The 13,986-nt window shown below is 61.4% G+C and overlaps 1 protein-coding gene across 1 annotated transcript in view; it reads right to left on the minus strand.

Moving 5' to 3' along the window:
* DGKZ (diacylglycerol kinase zeta) overlaps positions 1-13,986 on the minus strand; it is a 40,169-nt gene that overhangs the window by 25,730 nt on the left and 453 nt on the right. The window lies entirely within an intron of this gene.

Consider the following 13,986-nt stretch of genomic DNA (forward strand, 5'->3'; position numbering starts at 1 on the left):
CGAGAACCCGTCCCCTTGTCCCTGCTCCCAGACATCAGCTGCTGGCCTCTCCTCTCCCTTGGGCTCCCCTGAGGCACTGGGAAGCGTGACCTGCGTGGAGAAGCCTGCTGAGAAAGGTGCCCGTGCTGGATGGGGAAGGGAGCACGCTGGTCAAGATGTGGTACAGCCCTCAGGGCTTTGGTTACAGCGAGGCGAGCGAGTTCCCAAACTCCGCGCAGTTCCTTTCTGCCCAGAATTTCCACTCCAGCTGTAATCTGTCCGACATCACACAACTCAGACAGAGGCAGAAGCTGCTCGAAGGGGGCAAGGCCGTGAGAACGAGGGCCTCGGGGGCCAAAAGGTCTGAGAATAATCCGCGCTGAGCTCTCAGCCGGCCCCGAAGCGAGGGGCAGGCGTCTCCCCACTAGCACCAGAGCAGGACGGCAGCAGCCAGCGCCTGTGGGCTGCACAAGCCCTCGGCAGTCATCGCGGTGGGGACTGTAGTGCCTGCCTCCTGCATAAACGAGAGCAGGAGCTCTCATGTAGCAGCACCACCAGCCTGCCTCCTTCCCATTCAGCACCACAGCTGATGTGTGAGAGCAGTGCTGCACGCCCGGGCACGGCTCGTGGGCCTGAGGCAGCCAAAAATACCTCCAGCACAGCGGCAGGAAGGCTCCCTCCAAACTGTGAGCCTTTCAAAGTGCTGTGAAGGGTGGACCATGGGCCTTCTATTTTCAGATTTATTCATTTCATGCAACAAGTACCACCGCCTATGCACAGCACCTCACTTGCAGGCCCCCGAGCTGCATGAGCACAGCAGGCCTGTGGCCGAGGACACCTTGAGTTGTGGACACCCTCACACTGCAGGGAAGGAGAGTACAACCCTTAGGGCTGTGTGTTGGTTGGCCAAACCAAAGGTGCCAGGGCTGCTCTGACTCACAAGGGACAGGCAGCTACACCAGCTGGGCCTCCCCGTGCTGTAAAGCTTGCATGTGCTGTGCAAATCATGACACTCTGCAGCCAGGTCTGCACACACAGAGCAGATGAGAGAGCAACAGGTTGCAGACCTAGCACAGAGGCCGCCGATCACCCACCCCAGGCACGTGGCCTAGCAAAAGCAGAATCTGCAGCCTCCTGCTCGCACACGACAAGCCTCTGCTCCGTGACCTCGCAGCAGTGCCATCACAGGGACCTGCCCTAAACACCCACTAAGTCTGGCACTGAAAGGTAATGGGATCCCTGCAGAGGATGGCCAGATGGAAAGCTCACCCACACGCTTTATTTCAGGAGACTGGAATTTTGTGGGACAGCCCCGATAGCCCAGCTGGCAGTGAGGGCTCAGGGAAAGGGCACCAGGTCAGCGCCCCTCCTGCTGCCTCGGGCAGATTACCACACAGTACACATGAGGACGAGACCAGGCTTTGCAGGCAGCCACCGCTGATTTTAATCCCACACCATTTTTAGCCTTTTGGGCAGCTCCGTCAGGTGACTCTGCCACCACCAAGCTCAGCAAGTGGGTTAAAGCAGGACCCTCGGTGCTTCCCTCTGGCCTTGTCAGCGGGAAGAGGAAACTCGTCTGTCAGACCCCAGTAGTTCCCATTTGTCTCATCACACACCAACACGCTTCCCAACTGCCAGAAGGAAAAAAGTCACTGACCAACCCCTTCTTGCACTCCCCTCCTACAGCAGTCCTCAACACGCACCCCAGCCCTGTCCCTGCACACGCTGATCTTGTCCACCAGCACCTCGCTTCACTGTGTCACGGGAGCCTGATTTTGGCCACGAGATAAGTGTCTGTGTGCCCTGAGCCTGTTATATCTCATGTCCCCGTGTCGCAGCTGCCTCACGTGGGGTGGCTGCAGGGAAGCAAGGAAACGCTGTGGCTTTGCAGTTTCTCATAGGAAGCTTGTCCAAGGGGCAAAGCGACGCTGAAGGAACTACCCGAGCCCACGCAGCGATTCGAACACAGTCCCCACCGCTTGGCCAGGCCTTGACCAAAATAAGGCAAAAGGGACCGGCTGTCCCACCTCCTGCCTGGCCCTTCATGAGAAAATGTTCTCAAGGTGGGGCTTGCTGGGGAGAGCAGGGTCTGGGAGCAGAAGGGCCTCGTGCTTTTTTTTTCTACAGTTCTTGGCATAATCCCACCTCCATCCTGCCTCTCTCCAAGCTCTGGTCCCACTGCCCCTTCGCTGCCTTCTCAGCGCAAACCAGGCCAACCTCGAGCCCCTCTGGTGCGACACGCAACCCTTCAGGGCACGGCATGGCACAGCCCTCACCTTCCTTGCTCCTCCAGTCCCAAGCCCCAGCCAGCACCCCAAGGCTCGCAGCACTGGGACGGTTTCACAGCAGGGTGCTCAGCACCGCTCCTGTGTGGACCCACTGCCATATGCAGCGTACCTCAGGCTTGATTTAAGGCTCGCCTGCCAGGCTAGCTCAGCCCCTCCACTTATGTTTCATAAAGTCAGGAGTTTGCCAGCCCTCGGGCTCAGAGTAATGTTCCCATTACAACAATCTGATTTCCTTCCCAAAATCCATGGAAGATGGAGTTTTGTCTTAATTTAAACTAAAGCTGTCTCCTTGGAGGCTCCCGGGCTGAGTCTGCGCATTCATATCCCTTGACAACTTTCCACCATCATAACATTACCAAGTTTATTTGCCACTACACTAAACAACCTGCCTCCTGGTTATCAAGAAATTGGACAGCGCTGATTTATACAAGCCACTGCTGTGTTTGTTTGCTGTGCCAAGAGCCGAGCGTCTGGACCAGCAGCCCAGGGTAGCGAATTATCCACGAGGAAATGCAGAGGGTGAGCAAACAACAGCAGCGCACAGGGGCCAGGCGAGAGCAGGGGATGGGGCAGCAGCAGTCCGTGCAGTTTCTATTTTGGTCTCATCAGCATCACCCCGACCCAGGCTGGGACGGATGTTAAAAAGCTCCTTATCTCCCAAAGCTCCCTCTGGAGAGCAGCGAAGCAGCAGTGGGTTAGGCAGGCTGGCCCCGGCAATTTTGGGAGCGCAGGAAGGGCCAGGCTCTGCTTCCTGCAGCAGATGCCTGCTGTCCCCCCCCAGAGCTGATCCCCTCCTTCGGTATACACAGCTCTGTGCCTCACGTAGAGGAGGGACCCAAGGGAGATGCTATTTAAAGGGAGGCCAGTCCGGCAGTCCAGCTGCCTGAGCCCGGCTCCCCAGCATGTGGGAAGCTGGGGGAAACTCCCCAGCACGGAGCCAGCCTGGGCTGGGGACCCTGGCAGCATCCCAATGGAAGAGACAGGGAAAAAAGCACAGAGAAAAAGTGCCAGTGTGAGGGATGCAGAGCTCAGGCAGTGATGTCCGGTGCCAGGGGGCCGCACAGACCTCCCGAGGGAGCCTCAGGCCCACAGCTACAGGCACTGAAACACAGAGACCGGCAGGACACCAGCCTGCAGCAGGGAGCAGAAGGGCATCCTACCACCCCCAGCAAAAGCAGCGGGTGCCACCAGCACCAGGGGAGATGCCAGGAGCCCAGAAGGCAGCCCTGTACCCCCCAAAAAAACTATTCTGAGACAAAGCAGCTGGCATGGGCTGTCCCCCTACACCACAGCTTTCCCCCTGCTCTTCCCCCCTGCCCTCCACGTGCCGCACAGGCTGGCAGGACACAGCCCGTGCCTACCAGCAAGCAGAGTGTGCGGCTGGAAACCCACCTCTGGCAGGGGAAGCAGCAGCCAAGTGCTGCAAAGTGCCACAGTGCTGGGTTTCCCAGAGCCCCCGTGCCAGCCCCAGGGATCACTCATAGCCCACGAGATGGCTGCGGCTCGATCCTGCCTCCAGCAGCCAGCAGGGTGAGGGTTTTGGGGGTGATTCAGGGGTCTGCTCCCCCCTGCCCCTACCCGGCGTGGTGGGACACGGCACCTGCTCAGACCAAACCCACCAGCTACGGGCTCCGTCCCCCATCCCCTCCCTTCCCCCACCGAGCACAAATGAAAGCAGGAAAACACGGGGACGAGGAGGAGGAGAGGAAGGGAGGGCAGAGCATGGGGAAAAGCCTCTGTGACCTGATCCGGAGCGGCGCTGAGGTCCCTCCAGGTGATGAGCGGGCGGCAGCGGCCGAGGAGCAGCGGCGGGCCGTCCCTCTGCGACCAAGTCCTAGTTTGGCGAGCGAGCGCTTCGCTGCTCCCTCCGCCTCCTCCCCGCGCTGCAAACCCTGACAGCGCTCGTTAAAATAACCAACTGCACTTCCTCTGCGAGCAGCCCCGGGCGGGCTTGCCCCGAGCGAGACAGACGCACGCAGAAGGGACCCAGAAAGAGACGGGGACCCCTAGCACCACGCCACTCACCCCCTCGGTGCCTGAGGACATCTCAAAGCGGCTCTCCCCCCCCAAAAGCATCCCATGTGCCAAATCCATGCGCCCCACTCTCAGTTGGTGAAGTACAAGGACCAAACCTAATGATGCGTGTTAATAACCTCCCTCCAGCCCGCTCACAGAGCAGGGAGACACGTTGTGCCGACCCCAGCTCAGGAGACCCCTGCGGGGAGCTGCCTGGCCTCTGGGAAAGGACCGTGCCTCGGTACCCAGCTCGGGGCCCCCATAGAGCACCAGCCCTGGTTTGATCCCGCAGAGCACGCTGCGCCAGGTGGGTGCTGGAGCAGGGTGCCCCCCTCAGGCACAAGCACCTGAAGATGACACGGCAAGGTGATGTCTCCTCAGCCTTTCACAACCAAACCACTTCTGCAAACGTGGGATGCAACTGCTTCCCTCGAAGCAACGCGGGGAGGATCACGGGATGGGCCACTCTCCCCCACCTCCTTGGGCCATCGTTAAAAATAAAGGGCTCTGCACGGCCTGAGGAGCAGGCGGCCTTCAGGAGCGCGTTATTGCTGCGGCGAGGGGCCCTGGTGCAGGGACAGCGGCGGCAGCTGCCTCGCTCCGAGATGCCCCAAGGAAGGAGTCACCCGCCGCGGCCGGCGCTGAAGCGAGCGCTGGTGACCAGCTCGGGCAGACGCGCAGGCGGCCGCGGTGAGTCACCGCAGGGCCCTGCAGCTGGGACCTCATCCCTTCACACCCGGCCTCCTCCCGGCTGCTCGCTCCCCCCGCGTACGTCACGGCTAAAATTAGAGCCGGAGCTCTTTCTGTGCGCGAGCGTGCGTGCGCTCGGACCGTGCCCAGCGCTCCTCGGGGACCGCAGAGAGGAGACAGTAAAACGATAACAACAAAACGTCAACGCAGAGCGCTGCCAGAGCAGCAGAGGCAGGCAGGGCCGGCTGCCTTCCCGCGGCAGCGCTGCCGATGGGTATCTCTAAAGCCACTCACAGGAAGCCGTGAACCAGACGGGAGCCAGGCCCCATGGCTGAGCCACCGCCACCGCGCTGTCACGCGGGTGGACCCGGCGGCCTCTGCAAGGCGGCGGGAGAGGACATGTAGGCAAACCTCAGCCCCGCGTAGGGGCTGTTTTGGCTCTGCTCTCAGGCTGCTGGCAGGGAAGGCAGCTGGAGACACAGGGGCAGGCAGCAGGAAGCATCTGCGTGCCGAGCTCTGCCTTCTCCCCGCTCCAATCCGGCAGGCGCTGCGGGCCGGCGCGCTCTGCCCTCTGCTCGCACCAGGCTGCTTCCTTCCTCCTCCCTCCCCGTAGCCTGCAGCTCCAGCTCTGCCTGCACACCCCGCAGGGACAGGGACAGGGACGGCTGCCACCAGCGGGTTCCTGTGTCCTGACAACCCTGGTGGCTGTGGGACAGGCTGCGACCCCAGCTGAGGGAGAAGAGGGTCCTGAGGGGTGCTAGGAGCAGAGCCCTGAGCTATCCCCGTTCAGATCTGCTCGGTGGGACTGGCAGAGTGTTTTTGTGGTGTATTTATCAAAGAGGAAATTAAAATGGTGATAGGGCTAGCTGTCCATCCAGTGCAAACAAGCACCAATCCCCACACAGCCCCGAGGCCAGCTTCCCATGGGATAAGGGACCCCAACCACAGGTGCCTGGGGGAAAGGAGCAGGGCCCGAAACCAGGGGCAGGGCTCAGCACCTCTGAGAAATCAGGTCCCCACACATGGCTGAGGCTGGGGCAGGAAAGGCACCTCCTGCTTCTGCATCCCCAGCTGTCACCGTGACCCTGTGACTAAGCTGCGACTCACACCCCAAAGGGTGCTTGTTGGCTTAGCTGTGACCTTGTTGCTGGTATCACATCCAACCCCTGGTGTCTTTTTCACCCCGTGGCAGTGGGTTACGCAGTCTTTTTTTTCCCCCTCTCAGGTACAGATTGAAGTGACTCTAAAAAGAGTCACTGCTAAACTTTTTGATTCTGCTAAAGGTCAGCTTGTCCCCGTTACAAATGGAAGGGCAGGGAGACAAGTTGATTTTTTTCCTCCGCACTTTTTGCTCTGATTGCCTTCTGCCTCTCTGCCCTCATGTGCTTCCTTCTCTTCTGTTCCCTCATCCCTTTATCCCCTGGTCTGCTGCCACTTGCTGCACTCTGAGGGGCTCTCCCACTGCGCTCTGCTTTGCGGAGCAGATCCTAGGTGAAGATTTGCCCTTCTGGACAGGGGCTAACGCTTGACCTCAGGCTGTTAGGGCAGGGCTGCCCCGCTCTGCTCACCCTTTCTCTGCTCCTCATGCGCTCCAGCACTGACCTTAACCCTAGGAGAAGGGAAGCACTGTGTGGGCTGCACGAGAGGCGCTCTGACAGCTCCCTTGTACAAAGGGGGAGAGAAAAACCATCAGAAGCAAGGAGACCAGGCCTGCAGGAGGGCCATCCCATGGCACGCAGCCCCAGCAAGCCCCAAGGAAAGTGCTGGCACTGTCTGGGGAGCTCTTCCCTCCCCGGCATCCCTCCAGCGCGCAGCACAGAAGAGCGACCATGCCCTCTGGTGTTCAACCCGCAGCACTCTGGGCCTCTCCAAACCCCATCCGCCTGCAGCGTGCAGAGCTACCCGACAGGCACGCTGCTGTCACCCGCAGCACCTCCACCCACGGGGCTCCCAGGCGGCACCGAGGCACGAGACTTGTGCATCTGTAAGGTCTGGTGAGCTGGAGACCGCTGCGATCACAGAGAGCGCGCTGGGTGACGAGCAGGAAACCCGGAGAGGTCTGGGACGTTGTGTGGGTGGGTGACACCCCGAGGAGCCGTGTAACACACGGCAAGAAGCAGGGCAGACGAGGCCTCACCAGGCTGATGTGCTGCTCCACAGGGGCTTTGGTGTAAGGAGCCCACGATCGGGACGGCTGCTGTCTCCACACCTCCTTGGGAACACTCCTGAGCCCCCAGCAGCACGGTTAGTCCAGGTGTTAGCTCCCTGCACTCATGATTTCCCTGGTTTCCCATCACGGCTGGCATGCTCAGCCCAGCTGAACATCAGGCTGCTTCACCATTCGGCTAAACCACCCTCTGTGTGCTGCCATTTCAGGTTTTTAAAGTGCTCGGCTTGCACAGGGCCCGGGTGCCACAGCCCTCATGCCCACGACAGCCAGGCCATGGAGGAGGAAGCCCTTGGCATGCCTTCAACCCAAACACAGCAGGACGGGGCCGCCACGTTAGCAGAGGGAGGTCCGGCAGCGAGCTGCCCTCTAGCACAAGGTTAGCGACACACGCAGCAGGCAGCAGCCTGGCTTTTGGTGGCCTTGGTTAGTGCAGACACAAGAGGGTGACGTGGGGTGAGACGTGGGTGGGAGGGAGGAGAGCTCTCGAGCAGCAGCGTCGGAGCAGCTGCTGGAACTGCGCAGCCTGCGCAAGCCAATAAAAATACCACATACTTATACACCGCCGGCCGGTGCTTTATCCTCCTGGATCCCCATCGGCCGGGCTGGCTGCCCTGGAGACAAGGGAAGACACCTTTGTGGGGCAGGTGGATTCTAGGGACACAAAGAGAGTGGTCAGCAAGCCCTCCCCATAAACGCCTCCAGCCGCACGGCGACTCTGCTGCCCCGGCACCATCCCTCCTCCTCCCCAAACACTTTCCCCACAGCCTCGGGGTCTGCAGCCGAGGTGGCAGCACCCGTGTCACCTCCCCTGCTGCCAGCCACGGAGGCCTTGCAGTCAGGCAGCAAACACCCAGCACCACGCTCCGGCTGCTGGGACGCAGAAATGCAGCCCAGTCCACGGTCACCTCAACCCCAGGGCCAAAACAAACACGGCGAGAGCCACCCACAGCCCGCTGCCAAAGAACCGCCGCTCGCACCGGGAGGGCTGGAGGTGCTTCCCTCCCTCCTCTTCCTCCTCCTCTTCTTCTTCTCCAGCCCCCGCACCAGCCCGGCTCCTGGCAGCCTTTGCCTCGACTGCCAGGCCCGGGCACGGATTTGAATTTCAGATGAATTATGAAGGCACTCGGCAAACCTCACGTGAAGGAGCATTGTGAGAACAGGGCAGGGCAGCGTGCCTGCTCCGAAACCTGCGGCCCCTGCGTGTCGGCAGGGACAGGAGGTGCCGGGAGCAGCACAGGGAGCCCCCGAGCTGCCACCAGCAAGGGCCAAGCGGTCTGAGACCCAGCACGGAGAGGCAGGATGTTCTTCAGACCCCTCCTGCCACCACCTCTGCTTCCTCTGGCAGCCAGGGGATGGCAAAACTGGCCGGTGGGTGATGTGAAGAGCCAAGGGGCCCTTGCTGGTGGTCTCTGACGAGGCAGCTCCTGTCCCTGCTGGCTCCATGTCCCCCTTCCCCTTCGTGGGGAGCTGCTGAGCAGGGCCAGGCATGCACACAACCGCGGCAGCGGTGGCTGCAGAGCTCTGCCTGGCCGGATGGCTCTGATCTCGGTCTCGCGGTGCAGCCTCCGCAGCCAAATTTGCAACAGCCACAGCTTTAAGGAGGTCAGAGCGGTGTGCGCCTTCAGCAGGACACGCTCCTCAGCGGACAGCCCTCAGAAAACCTCCCACATCAGTGAATCCATCACTGAAGGGACCCCCCTGTTCCCCACACGGAGCCCAGCCCCCCCACCTCACCACCCCAGGCTGTCCCCTACCCCGGCGGCCGCCCCATCCCCATCCCACGGGATGGCTCCAGCTCCACAGCAGGCACACGGGGCCCCTGCCAGCAGATCCGCTGCTTAATCTCCCCATCTGCCAGCCTCTAACGGGCACGAAATCCCTGCGGAGAACACCCCCCACCACACTTCAGCTGCCCACAGGCAGCGCTCCCCACCCCAGGCGATGCTCCCTTGCGTGGTGACCTCGGGTTTTTTGCGGTAAGAGGCTTAGTGCTGAATCTGAGCGGCTCCCGGCCGGGGCCAGGACCAGCGGGGCAGGAGGAGATAGGGATAATCTGATGGAGGGGGAACTTTCGCATGGAGGGGCCTGCACATGGATGCTGCACGGCCCCTGCTGCCTCTCCGCAAGGCCGGGCTGGCTGAGGGCTGTGCCAGCAGCTCAGGACCAGCCCCCGTCAGGTCTGGATGCTCCTGTCCCATGAATTTCTATTCTCCCCATGCTGTCGAGCCCTGCCCGGACTGTAGTGGGAGCCCAGGGGCTGGGCAGCAGGCAGGGAGGAGGCTCCCCGCGGACTCTGCCCCAGACCCACACCTGTGCTGCCAGCGACGAGCGAGCCGGGCCGCACCGGCACCCACGTTTCCTGTGGGAGCCGAGCAGCGCCAAAACCAGGGGAAAACCCTTCGCAACGAGCCTTTTTGTTAGCTTCTCTGACTTCCTGGGACAGAAAACCAGCGGGCGCACGTGACTTGCTGCAAAGCCACAGCGTATTTTGGAGCCTGAGACCGCTCCTGCCCCACAAAGCTGCAGCTAGCGAGCACGGGGAGGGAGATGGGGTGAGGTGAACAGCCAGGTGCCGTTCCCCCACCCACTGCCACCTACCTGCCCTGACCCCTGCTGCCGCCGGTCCCTGCCGGGTCAGCAGGGCTCCTCAGGGAGCAGAGATGCTCAGCTCAGCTCCCCAAGCCCTGGATCACTGGGGGAAGCCGTGAGATGGACAAAGCTGGGGTGGGGTGGGCTGTTCCCAGGCACGGAGGGAGAATCTGCAGCCAGCACGACCTGCCCGGCAGGCAGGAGGCCCGGCACCGTCTGGGATAGCAGAAGACATCCTCTGAGCCAGCAGGAAACACCCGTCCCCTGCGAGGTGAGGGCAGGGCTGGCTGCTCACTACAAAGTCATCCCCTCCAGGCAGCTGTGGGCTGGAGGAGAGCGAGGCTGGGTGCCCCACGCGCCTGATGCAGGACAGAGGGCTCCGTGCCCCTTACACAGCTCGCCTGGTGGCCTCGCTGAATGCCCTAGTGGAGTTTCACCACCTGCCTAACGCCCTGACATGGATAAGAGAAAAGCCTCTCTTGTTCCCGGCTCCCAGACGGCGACTGCAGCTGCTGCCACGGCTGAGAGTTTCGACAGAAACACAAGGAAAGGGCACTGTGTGCTTTTGCAATGCTGGAGAGCTGGCCCAGGGAAAGCTCCCGGGCTCCAGATCACCAAGACAGAGGCACTTATTCCCGCAGAGCCTGGTGCCAGCCCCAGAACCAGCAGGACAGGTTTCGGTATTTCCACACCCTGCCCATGACCCCAAGCAGGTCCTGCATCCGAGCCGACATCAAAAAGCCTCTTGCAGAAGCGCCTCAGCTCCCGCCAGCCCCCAGCCTCTCTGAAAAGCAGGGTTTATGATCCCGAGCCCCAGTCTGCAGCCTTAGCTCTGCTTCTGAGCTCAGCACCTTGAAGCCAGCACCCGTTTGTGGCACCGAGCAAGAGCGGGGCTGAGAGCTACCTCGTGAGCTTCAGCTCCGGGGGTCACCTGGGGAAAAGAAACCCGAGCTCCAAGGAGAGCAGAGCTGGAAGTTACCGAAATTACAGCCCCGCTGTCCTCTCTCCACCCCATCCCTCAGCCCTTCGACGAGAGGACACGCATTCAGGGAAGGCCCACGCCAGCTCCTAATCAGATTAGGGCTGCTGCCACCTTCTCCAGCCCCGGCACACTGCGCTCTGCAGGGCAGCAGGAGCTCGCCTCGGTGCCGGAGAGCTGCGGTGCCCCCCGCCCGCCCGTCACCTGCGAGCAGCACGAGGCTGCAGGCGCGGGGAGCTGGAGGCTCCGCAGGCAGATGGAGATCTGCATGTGCGGAGGAGGAGGAGGCATCCTCTTGCTTGCTCAACAGCTAGTTGGCAGCGAGGCGCTGGGTGAAAAAGCCTGTCCCGAGGTAAGCTCTGCCCCGGCCCTGGCGGCATGCTGATTTTAAAGCTCGCCAACCTCGCCGCTGCCACAGCCGCCTGCTTTTCCCTCGCAGCACCTGGGATTTACCCCACGGCTGCACGAGGGGAAAGCACACACAAGGCCCTGCGTCCCGCAGCCGCTGCTCTGGGGTCCGTGCTCGCCGCTCAGGCAGCTCAGCGGTGAGTTCAAGGGGACACGGAGGTGCCACCAGCACGGTGGGCAGGGGGAAGGCAGGGGGGCAGCCAGAGCTCCCCCGGGCGCTTCTCCCCCGGCTTTCACACAGGCGTCAGCATCGAGCAGAGAGACGAGCGGCGTCCCAGAAAGGTGTAGGCGAGCGCTCAGCTCAGTTTCTCGAGTGCCGTTTACCCGCACGCTGTGCCACCCACAGACCTTCCCCTGCGATGGCACGCACCCCCCCCAGCTTTCAGCTCCCAGCTGCAGTCCCACGCTCCCCTCCCCGCGGGGCTGCGCCTGCGGGCTGTGCTGCTGGCGGCCCCACTGCACCAAACCTCTCCATCACGCCGGAGGAGAGCACGGTGAGGGTCCCAAACCCTTTGGGGAGACCCACGTGAGCGGTTCGCCTCTCCAGCACGGGGCAGAGCAGGAGAGGGGTCGTCCCCCCAGCACTCGCACGGTTCTCCCTCCCCTTCACAGCTGGAAGGGGTACGCCACGCTGTTCACTTACACCACAAGAAACAGGGCACCTCGGAAGGAAATTTAATCCTAACCACCTATTATCTGATCAGCTCCAATCTCTTTATCAGCCCAATTAAAAGAATTACCCATCTGTGGCCCGGATGCACGTATTGTGCACTTGTCTCTGTCAGCTCTGGAGCCAATTACTCCACCCTGCTTTAAGGCAATTACAAGGTACAGAAATAAGCCCGTTGCAGCACCCAGGAGGCTAATGTGCCGTAGCTTCAGGGCAAACTCAGGGTCTCACTCCTCTTTTGCTTAAAAACCTCTCGGGATCCATCTGCAGCGAGATGCCCACGAAGCCCTGCATGCCAGCCCCGAGGACAGATGGGCTCCGGGGGTGTCAGAGGAGGCAAGAAGCATTTGGTGCTGCTGCACTCTCCTGTTTCTTGGATCCTCCTCTGAGGGTGTGCCTCCTGCTGTTACTGTGACTGGCCTGAGCCACCGACGGCCTCGGACGAACTGAAGAGCCGAGCAGCGTGTGCCCAGCTCAGGAGATCTCTCTCCTCGCAGCCAGGGCTCTCCAGATGCAAGGCTTCATCTCCCCGTGCAAAGTTTCCTTTCCACTTTTTTTCCTGGCCAAACAGGCTCTGGCTGAGCTCCAGAATCCAAGGGGGTGCAAATTTCTTCACCAATCGCTGTTCGAAAGCGCTTCACGGATGAGTACTGACTGTACTTCTCCAAAACAAAAGGAGAATAAGCACCTTACCCCGCAGTTCCCTCTGACGAAGTGGAACTCGGTGCCACCTTCTGCTCTGCTGTTGAGGTGGGCACGAATTCGGCAGCTCCCAGCAGCTCCCAGCCAATTCTCCTCCACGCCTTCGGCCCACTCTCCCCACCCACAGGTGCGTGCGGGGGTTTCTTCCTTCCTCGCGGCCTTTGGGAATTTCTTCTTCCTCCCCTACAGCTTTTCACAGCTCTGAGTGTTGTATTCGGCATCCAGGGGGAACCAAGTTCCTCCCACCAGTGGAAGAAGAGCAAGCGATGTATCCAAGCACTGAGCAATTCGAGGGGCATCTCAAGGCGCTCTGCAGGGCGTGCTGGCCTGGCCAGGTCCGCGTTTCCTGCCCATCCCACGCATCTGCACCACACAAACCATCCACACGTGGAGAATTTCCCCATTGTACTCAGAAATAATGGCTTGCTCAGGGACATGTGAACCCCCAGGAGCCAGAGACACCCGCTAGTACTGGGGAGAGGACAGAAACTGCAAGAAGCTCCACGTGGCCGCTGCCGAGAGCTCTGAAACCAGAGCAGAGGAAAGCAGCTCTCGCTCTGGGGTGGAGTGACCTTGCAAACCCTTCACTCCCAGCTCTGGTGTGGCTTTGTGGGGTGTGCTGTGCAGGCTGGCAGCAGGGCCCTTCCCCTCTGTATAGGGCCTGTGAGACCGCGCTGGGAGCACTGCCCAGTGCTTCCACCCCCCTGTACAAAAAGATGCTGCAAGTCAGCAGAGGGCCACCGAGACGGCTGGGGCAGGTTGGACCAGATGGCCTCCAGAGGTCCCTTTGTACCTAAATTAACCTCGTTTTTACACACCTCTGGATGTGCAGGGTCACTCCACTTACGTGGGTTGAGCATCCCAAAAATCAGGTGAGTGCCAGGACCCTGGGGAGGAAGCCGTGGCATGCACCTTGAGGACACCTGGTCAGGGTGTGTGAGCAAGCCCAGAGCAGGGCAGACGAGGACTGGGAGCAGCCTGGGAGCAGCAGAGGACTCGCACGGCCACGGCCTCACTGCTGCAGGAGTGCCGAAATCGTAGCTGGAGCACGAAGCACGTGCACGAGGACGGGGACAGAGCGGTGCAGGGAGCATGGAAACAAATCCTCCAGACACGAGGCTCCGACTTCTCCAGGAAGGAGCCTGGGGTCAGCGAGGGCAACGCTTCCCAACTTCCCATTCCTCATGCCAACAGTTCGCAAGGAGAAAAACGCAAACTCATCTTCCTCCATCCCCACCAGTCCCACACCCTCGGGCGGCTTCGGCACACCTCGGCCAGCCGCCTGCTTCGGGCCAGCACCTCTGGGGGACCCAGCGCCTTGACAGCGAGACGCAGACGGCTGCCGAAAACTCCTGGGAGCAAAGAGAGGCTGCCTGGAGATCCTCCAGCAGAGCCCAAAAGCTGCTGCCCACCTCAGCCCCTCTCCGTGGGGTGCACCCGGGGCTCACCCCGCACCCGGGGGCAGGTGCCCGGCCCTGGTGGCGGCGGCCAGCTC

This window comes from Anas platyrhynchos, chromosome 5 (assembly GCF_047663525.1).
Source record: "Anas platyrhynchos isolate ZD024472 breed Pekin duck chromosome 5, IASCAAS_PekinDuck_T2T, whole genome shotgun sequence".
Taxonomy (NCBI): Eukaryota; Metazoa; Chordata; class Aves; order Anseriformes; family Anatidae; genus Anas; species Anas platyrhynchos.